This window comes from Coenobita brevimanus, chromosome 1 (genome assembly GCF_032717465.1).
Source record: "Coenobita brevimanus isolate Jiangsu-jjx chromosome 1, ASM3271746v2, whole genome shotgun sequence".
Classification (NCBI taxonomy): domain Eukaryota; kingdom Metazoa; phylum Arthropoda; class Malacostraca; order Decapoda; family Coenobitidae; genus Coenobita; species Coenobita brevimanus.
In genome coordinates this window covers 54,193,230-54,202,576 of record NC_136954.1, presented here as the reverse complement: position 1 = coordinate 54,202,576, position 9,347 = coordinate 54,193,230, and positions in this window count along the sequence as shown.

Genomic DNA, 9,347 nt, shown 5'->3' with positions numbered 1-9,347 from the left:
GAAGAGCGTGCCTAGATGGTATGGTCATGTGGAGAGAATGGATGTAAATAGAATGGTGAAAAGAGTGGCGAGATAAGCTGGCTGGACGAATTTAGTGCGGAGCGTATGATCAGGGTGTGGCATCGTCTTTTTAACTTGCCAGTCGTAGGACTGACCCTGTCGGGTAGGTGAATATGAAGCCACATGCGTGCCTATCTTATTTTACTTTTTATTTTTATTTTTATTTTTTTTTTCTTATCAATTGGGACCAAGATTCCGTAGACTTGAATGGTGAATGAATAGGAGTGTGGGCCATTTGGTTGGGAAAATTTCACTTGGTGTCCTTGTATCAGGTTCTTTCTGGCTCTCTGGACGCTGCTGTACACAACCCTATCGTTGGAAGGGAGGTATGGTGGTGATTGTTAAAAAATAGGAAAAAAAAAAAAGAAAAAGAAAAAAAAAAGTAAGTGCGGGTGGAACGAATGTAAAGTGAATCTATCCTTTCCCGCCTTCATCTTGCACAAACCAAAGCTGAGTGATAAATTTCTGTCACTCATGAAATAAAATGGTGATTATGTAACGGTGCCAGTATTGTGATTCCTGATTCGTATGTAAACCACAGAATCGCAAAAAAATGGTGATTATGTAACGGAGCCAGTATTGTGATTCCTGATTCGTTTGTAAACCACAGAATCGCAAAGAAATAAGTGGAGAACAATTGCTTCCTTTGTCTTGAGCAGTCAAAAACCAAGTGATAGTTTTATTGTACTGTACCTAAACTGGCGGTATATAAGGGCAAATGTGTACTGCAGGGAACAAGTATGCTTCCTTCTCTGCATTCCTCAATACAAAACCAGCAGCAGGATAGTAATGCCTGCATGAAAGAATTGTAAAACGAACCTACCATTTTTCTCTTCTTTTTGCATAAGGAAAGGTAATGTGATGGTTTTCTGCGGGAGAACTGACAGAATATGATGGTACAAGTATATCTAAATGAATGAATATTATTCCCACCTTTCGTAATAATAATAATATGCAGGACATTAGAGAGTAAACCAAGTGTACTTTCATCATGTCATCAGAATAAATGAATATAATGGAACAACCTAATGTATGTCTCCTTTTGTATCGAGTTTGAAATGTACAAACTTCACCTTTTTTCATCATCATCATCATCATCATCACCTTTTTCACCTACCTTTAAAGTTTTGTAGTTGTTGTTATCGCCTTCATCATTATATTATTATTCTCCATCGAATTAGGCGTGGTTCCCAGGTCTGGTCTTTGTATCTGCATTATTCTTTCATATTTTTTCTGATGATTTCTCTCTCTCTCTCTCTCTCTCTCTCTCTCTCAAAACTTTTTAAATCCTTCCATTATTCCTACTCTACTCATTCCCCTAAGTCTAATGACATGAGCTGCTTAGTATGTGCCAGCAGACCTATTGCAGTTCTCCTCCTCGTTATGTTTTAACACATTCTTTGCAATTTTATCTCCCGGCTTTTCTATCTTTTCTCATTTTATCATCCAGGTGATCTGTCAAACCTTCCTCTAGCTCACCCCTCGGCTTAGGTTAACAATTTCCACATTTTATACACACACACACACACACACACACACACACACACACACACACACACACACACACACACACACACACACACACACACACACACACACACGCTTTCATTCATTTTCCAAGTGTTCTTCCTTTTCTTAAAAGATTCTGAAAATCATCCTGCCTCATAAAACACATTCCCCCCCCCCCTTTTTTTTTTTTTGAGTCGTTCTTCTTGTAACTTGCTAATGACTTTCCCTTCCTTGCCATTTCTCCAGGATTTTATTATTTTCGGCATCACTCATCTCTTAACACATACAACCTTTCCCATTGCAGGCAGTTCTTTATATCTTTCCATTTTCATAATTATTCTCAAATTCACTCCCATTTTTTTCTTGATTCATTACTATCCTTCACAGTCTTTTACTGTTTCCTTTATCCAGTCTATGTATCTGTCTGTCTGTCTGTCTATCTGTCTATCTATCTGCCTATATATCTGTCTGTCTGTCTACACACACACACACACACACACACACACACACACACACACACACACACACACACACACACACACACACACACACACCATCAGAGATATTATTCAACATGAGAGAAGACCCTGTAAGTGAAGGGGTTAATGAAGACTATATATAACACCTCCAGCATGAGAGATCTTACCTGAGCTGAATAAAATCGTATGAAGATGACAAGAATAAGGTAAAAAAGACGTCTCTCTACTGAGGACAAGTTACCTTCACGCATGAACCCTTTGCCATTGCCAGTAAATCTTCTTATATTTCCTTCATTCCCATCGCATTCAGATTCACTCCAATTCCATCTTCATTTCTTGCAATCCTTTTCAATCTTCTCATGCCCTCGTCAGCACATCTCATTCCCTTCTTCATATAGCCACTCTTACACTTCCCATAGTTAGTGCTCTTCAGTCATCCTTTCCAGTCTCACGTATTATTCTCAAGCTCTCATCACCCAGTCTTCCCTTACCGTTCTAATGATATTCAGAGACACATATTCTTGGTGGCACCTGAGAGGTCCAGGGTTCGGTTCCCGGGCTGATTAAGAGACCATTTGCCGGGTTCTTAACTCAGTCTGTTTGCACCTAGAACTAAATAGGGACATGGGTTTGCAAATGTGCTGTAGCGTGTCGTAGTCTGGGTGGAAGTTTTGTTCGGTACTTTCCTTGTCGGTAACACATTCAGATTCATTTCTAGTTCTTTTCTGAATCACAGCTATTCTTGTCAGTCATCTACATTGTCAGTCCAATAATTCTCCTGCTGTATTATCAACAGATCAACTGCAGGGGGGTGCGGGAGGGACCATAAGCCAGGAAATTTTGAACGGACTATAGGTCTTACTTATCTGATGTTTTTCAAGCAAATTGATGAGTGTATGAATGAGTGCATAAGTGTCTTCCACCATTTTTCTAAATTATAAATAAAAAACAACGAAATATGAGCGATGAATCATTTCTTCTTACTGTTAACCATTCTCTGGCTGCAGCTCCTTCGCTACAAGAGGTCTTCCCAATCTGAATATAAAGTCGTGTGGCGATGGCAAGAATAACTTATCAGGGACGTCATGACATCACTTGGAGACATCTTTCTAAAGCTGAATAAGAACGACACAAGAAAAATAGAATAGAAATAGTTTGTCGTCGTGGTGAAGGGTCTAAGGGAAATAAAGAACACGGGCGAGGGTGGTATGAATCTGCAAATGAACCAATTAATCAGAATTTGACTCATTATTTCCTGCTGAACCTAAGGAACTGAAAACTTAAGCCTGACGAATGTACACACACACACACACACATTTTTAGAGAGAGAGAGAGAGAGAGAGAGACCAACAGGCTTGACACATTATATACTATTAAGTCTGCAGTGTGTGTGTGTGTGTGTGTGTGTGTGTGTGTGTGTGTGTGTGTGTGTGTGTGTGTCATCGTGGCAGTGATGAGACAGATTATGTATGTGAGTGAATCGGGGAAAATAGGTCCATTGGGAACAGGTCCATGGGGTATATATGAGCGTCGTTGGAATAGGTCCATGGGGAAAATAGGTCCATGGGGAAAAAATAGTCCATGAGGGAAAATAGGTCCATGGGGAAAAAATAGTCCATGAGGGAAAATAGGTCCATGGGGAAAATAGGTCCATGGGAGAAATAGGTCCATGGGGGAAATAAGTCCTTGGTGGAAAATAGTTCATGGGGGAAAATAGGCCCATGAGGGCAAAGAGTCCATGGGGGAAATATGTCCTTGGGGGAAATGGACTTAAGTGGAAGCATAGGTCCAATGGGTTAAAATAGGTCCAAAATTAGTCCTTGGGAGAAAACGGTCCATGTGGGAAATCGGTGTTTTACTGTGGGGATAAAATAGGATGACGAAAAATAGGTCCAGGGGGGAAAGGAGGTCCATGAAGGGAGAAGAGGTCCATGGAGAAAATAGGTCCATGGCAGAAGTAAACCCATGGCAGAAATAGGTTCATGGTGGGAAATACACCACTGGGAAGAGAGAGAGAGAGAGAGAGAGAGAGAGAGAGAGAGAGAGAGAGAGAGAGAGAGAGAGAGAGAGAGAGAGACGCCCTTTCCCTTCAAGAAAACAAACTCCCATATTTTTGGGGACATGTGAAAGGGTCCCTTCTAAATATCATTCGACAGTGACACAGCACAGATTAATGGCCGCCCGCTGCCCTAAAAACCCGCTCTAATTGTTTTGGTGTCGTGGGGAAGCTTCATTAGCGGCAATTAATTATTCACGGGTGTATTATGGCTGGCAAGGGCAACAAAACAGACCGGTTGTAAAGGGGTGCTGATGTGTGTGTGTGTGTGTGTGTGTGTGTGTGTGTGTGTGTGTGTGTGTGTGTGTTGGGTTGGAACGGGTTAGATCTCTTGCGGTTTCGTCTCACTAATATAAAAATAAAGAACCAAAGGCTGTAATCCTGCAAAAAGCCGTTGCCCTATCCAGAGAAGATTAAACAGTTAAGAGACAAAATCAAGATCTGCTCATATCGAGATAGCTGGACACTGTCTATATATCTGTCTATTGCCAGATGCCTCAATCCTGTAAGGGGTGGCCACAAACAAATCGCCCCCACGTCGCCCTGTCCAATTCCACATCACTGCCCCGCTCCCAGCTCCCCCCCCCCCTTTCTCATATACCTCTTCACTCCATCTCCCCTTCTCGTCCTCGGCCTCCTCCTCCCTATCCCCCCTCCACCTCATTCTCATACACTCTTCTCGTTAGTCTCTCACTCTCCATCTTCTCCACATGGCTAAAGCACCTCAGTGTATTTCTCCTAATGTTTTCTGACACATCCACACCCACATCACAGCGCTCCTTCACTTCCTCATTTGTCAGTCCGTCTCTCCATGTAACTCCACATGTTCCTCTCAGATAACTCATTTCCACTGCTCTCACTCTTGTGTCCCTCCAGCAAAGGTCCAAGCTTCACTTCCATACGTTAAAGTTGGTATCACAAATAACTCATTTCCACTGCTCTCACTCTTGTGTCCCTCCAACAAGATCCAAGCTTCACTTCCATATGTTAGAGTTGGTATCACAATACTTTTATACAGCGACTTTTTTTTATTTCCATGCTCACTTCCCTCTTATGAAGAGGGAAGTGAGCAACCTTTCTTCCCTGATGTACCCATTCTAGCACTTCACCTTTTAAACTTCCATCCTTACGCATCATACTACCATAGTACATAAACACATTCACATTTTCCATATCCTCCTCATCTAGCCTCACTGTACATTCAGTGGCTTAACTTCTTTCAGAGACCATAACTTTACTCTTCCCTACATTAACCCTTAGATTCCTTTTCTTACACACTCTCCCAAACTCATTCACCAAGCCTTGCAGTTTCCCTTCGTCTTCACTTAACAATACAGTATCATCTGCAAACAGGGAGTTTCCAAACACTCCCCTCTCTTATCAGCGTCGCTCCAACATCCACTGCCCTACCTTGTATCTTTTTTTGTAATCCCATCCATATACAGACTGAACAACCTTGGGGACATGACACATCCCTCTATCAATCCAACCTTCAGACAGAAAAATTCATTCAGTTCACTATCCACACGCACTGCAGCCAAAGCACCCTCATGCATACTCTTCACGGCATTCAACAACTTCCCATTTCCTGCAGATATCTTTAATACTTCCACATTCCTTGTCTATCCACCCTGTCACATGCTTTCTCCAAATCCCTGAAGGCCGCATACAGCTTCTTCCCCTTCTCTAGAAACTTTTCCACTAAAGACCTAAGAATGAATATCTGATCTAAACAACCTCTTCCCCTCCTAAAACATCCTTGTTCTTCTCCAACTGATTCATCTGTTATTTCGCTAACTCTATCAATAAGTATCCTACCATACACTTTTCCTCTTACACTAAGAGGACAAATGCCACCATGATTATGACACACTTCTTTTTCCCCTTTTCCTTTATACAGGGTCATAGCCAAAGGGAAATACAGACGGAGGAAAACATTTCCAAATTTGATGAGTTGCTTACATAAAGGCCTAAGAATACAGGTTAACTCCTACCTTAGAGGGCTGGACAGATAAGGGGTAAGAGTACGTAGTTGATCGTGTACGGTACTACATCTTTGTCATTATGGAGGGGAGATAAAGACAGGTAATTCACAAGAACGGCAACCAATAGGGAGAGAGATCCAGTGCTGCTCGAGGAGGTATATATATATATATATATATATAGAGAGAGAGAGAGAGAGAGAGAGAGAGGAGGGGAGTTGATGAGACCTTGGACTCGTACTTGTTTGGAAGAGCTGTATGTAATCAGACCTTCCTCCCTCCTCAGCACATGAAAGTTGTTTTCCACACAGGGGCACATAAGGCCCTAGAATAAAGAAGGCAAGACTTGGTTTAGCACACCCAGTCTCTGGTAATCATATGTTGCAAGGAAAACAAGGTAATATATTTTCATGACAGCTTCCGAGAAAAATAATCACCATGGCTATGGATGGATGGATAGATTAAAATATGTGCTGTTGAAGTTTTAGAGATGTTCCTGTGGACGATTCTGACGACTTGAAAGGCGGAGGACTTCAGTTTTGATATGCTGAAAATTAAAAGGTTTCCTGTACCTCAGGTAGATAATAATAGTGTGTGTGTGTGTGTGTGTGTGTGTGTGTGTGTGTGTGTGTGTGTGTGTCTCTCTCTCTCTCTCTCTCTCTCTCTCTCTCTCTCTCTCTCTCTCTCTCTTCCCGAATGTATGTACTTATGTTTGTATGTATGTATCCTTACCTTCTGTCTACCTGTCATAACACTTCATTCAGACTGCAAGATAACATACTGAGGTTGTTTGATGGCTGGGATTTGTGGAAGGTGTGTGTGTGTGTGTGTGTGTGTGTGTGTGTGTGTGTGTGTGTGTGAGAGAGAGAGAGAGAGAGAGAGAGAGAGAGAGAGAGAGAGAGAGAGAGGATTGAAGCGATATAAGTAATGCTGGGACTCTTTGATATCTTTCTTTTTATTTAACGGAACTAGGATATCAAAGGCTGAGGATCTGTCAAAAATTGTCACATCTAAACAAAAGCAAACAGACTCAGAATTGATTTTTCCCCCCTGGTTGTAGTGGTTGTAGTTGTTTTTGTGCCGTATTTATTCAGGAGCACACAGGCCCTACACTCTAAAGTCTTGTTACCTCCTTTGCTGGAGAATAGGTATATAAGAACAATATATGCTTTTTATTTTGCTGAAGTTGTACGTGGAGAAAGTTTTCAACTAATCCATCGCCACGCCTATAACGGTCAACGTACAACGCCCATCGTCACAAGGTATATTACCCCACCACCCTCCACCTGCCCACTCCTTTCCATCCATCCTATCCTTTTATCTACTACTTCTGAGCCACGTTTTATGTTATTAACACTTTTATGACCTTCATACTGCCAGAACTTCCACTTATATACATCACCCATCTTGAAACAGTGTACTTGTTCTACCCTGCCCCACCACCCACTTATACCTTAGCCTATCCCACTTACTCCCATTCTACCAACCTCTCTCGGTTCTTGTTCCTCCAGCCCTGATTGCACCTTACTGACCTACCTACAAAACCGATCTTTACAACATATATTTCCGTGCAGACTCCGCCACCGTCTCAGCCCGTCCTTTCCACTCCTTTCCATTCATATCATCCATTTCTACTTTGATTTAGTGAATGTCATAACCATGATTGTCTCTATTTGATCTACAACGCCCATATACGAATACTACAGGCATGCTTTCCCTGTCATGGCCCCCACCACCATTCCAGCTCATCCTGCCTGCACTGCCCAGTCTTGGAAGAGCTGAATATACTGTACAGTCATCAGCAAAAGTTCACTTGACATTTCTCTGCCCGCATTGTGTCTTGCCTTCACTATTGATCATCACTCCTCAGATGACAGAGTCTCTTTCTTTTTCAGACTCTTTCGTTTTCTGCCTCATACTCTTATCACACAAAAATAGTTCATGTAACACATTTTATTGCCTAGGCCGGCAGAGCAGTGACGGCGAAGTTTTGTTCATAGCTGTACGTCAGAGAAAACATTACACTGATAGTTGTTTTGGGGGGAACAAGAAATCATGACATAACCTGATTCCGTCTGTTGATATGAATTGACCCATTGAACTTAAAGTGACCTGAGACGACCTGAACTGCCTGAAATAATGCAGAATTGAACCACTAGTGATCTGTTAGTGTCTGAACATAGCTGAAATGAACTAAAAACATTAGTATGGATCTAAGCTGACTCGAATGGATGTTCGTTGAGCTACGTCGATATGACTGCACCTGGTTGGATGTGAAGGCCCTGAATGGACTTAAATGACCTGAATGGGTATAGTTGAATATGAATAGACCTCACTGGAATGCTTTGCCCCAAACTGTTTATCAGTTACCTGACTGGACGGTAGTGAATATTATAGGCTTGTGTGGACAATAAACAACATTAATGACCTTGAATGGCGCTAATTGGTCCCATATGACTGAACAAACTTGAATGAACCGGACTGAGGCGGTAAACATGATGGAACATGAATTGGCCAAATAAGATAAAATTGGACCTGAATGACGCACGGCTGACCTTATCGTACCAAGGCCGACCTGAAGTGATAAAGCAAACCTTGACTGGGTTTGGAGGTGAATGCGGCAGTAAATGAAGATGCCAGAACTAACCCCTGGACATGGCGATTGTAATGGCCAACAGTTATGCTGCCACGACCCAGGGACACAGTCACCTAACGCGACTGTTTAATCTCTCTCTCTCTCTCTCTCTCTCTCTCTCTCATGGCTTTTCCTTGTCGTCCATTCTCTCCCCCCCCCCTTCTTCTCCATTCTTCTCCTCTTCCTCCTTTTCCTTCTCCTCTTCTTCGTCTTTTCCCGTGTGTCTAGGGAGTCAACGCCTTCATCTTATTTGTTCTTCACTCCCCTTTTTTTTTTTTCCTTTTATGTTCCTATGCTCTGCCTTTTTTTTTTTTTGCAGTTGTTTTTTCCTCTACTTTCACGATTTCATAATCACATATCCTTTCTCTCGTCATTCTTTAATTTTTTTTAAAATTCTCTTTATCGTGTTATGGTGTCTTCCGTTTTAATTTGCCGTTGGTCCCGTTTGCATTCCTTTTATAAGACCGTTAAATTGTGGACTTAGGAGACTCTTGCCTCTTCCATAGTGATACATTTTATGAACAGAGCTAGTTGACATCCTCTTGAAAGTCAGTTTTCTTTATCTTTATCTATCTATCTATCTATCTATATAAACATACACACACACACACACACACACACACACA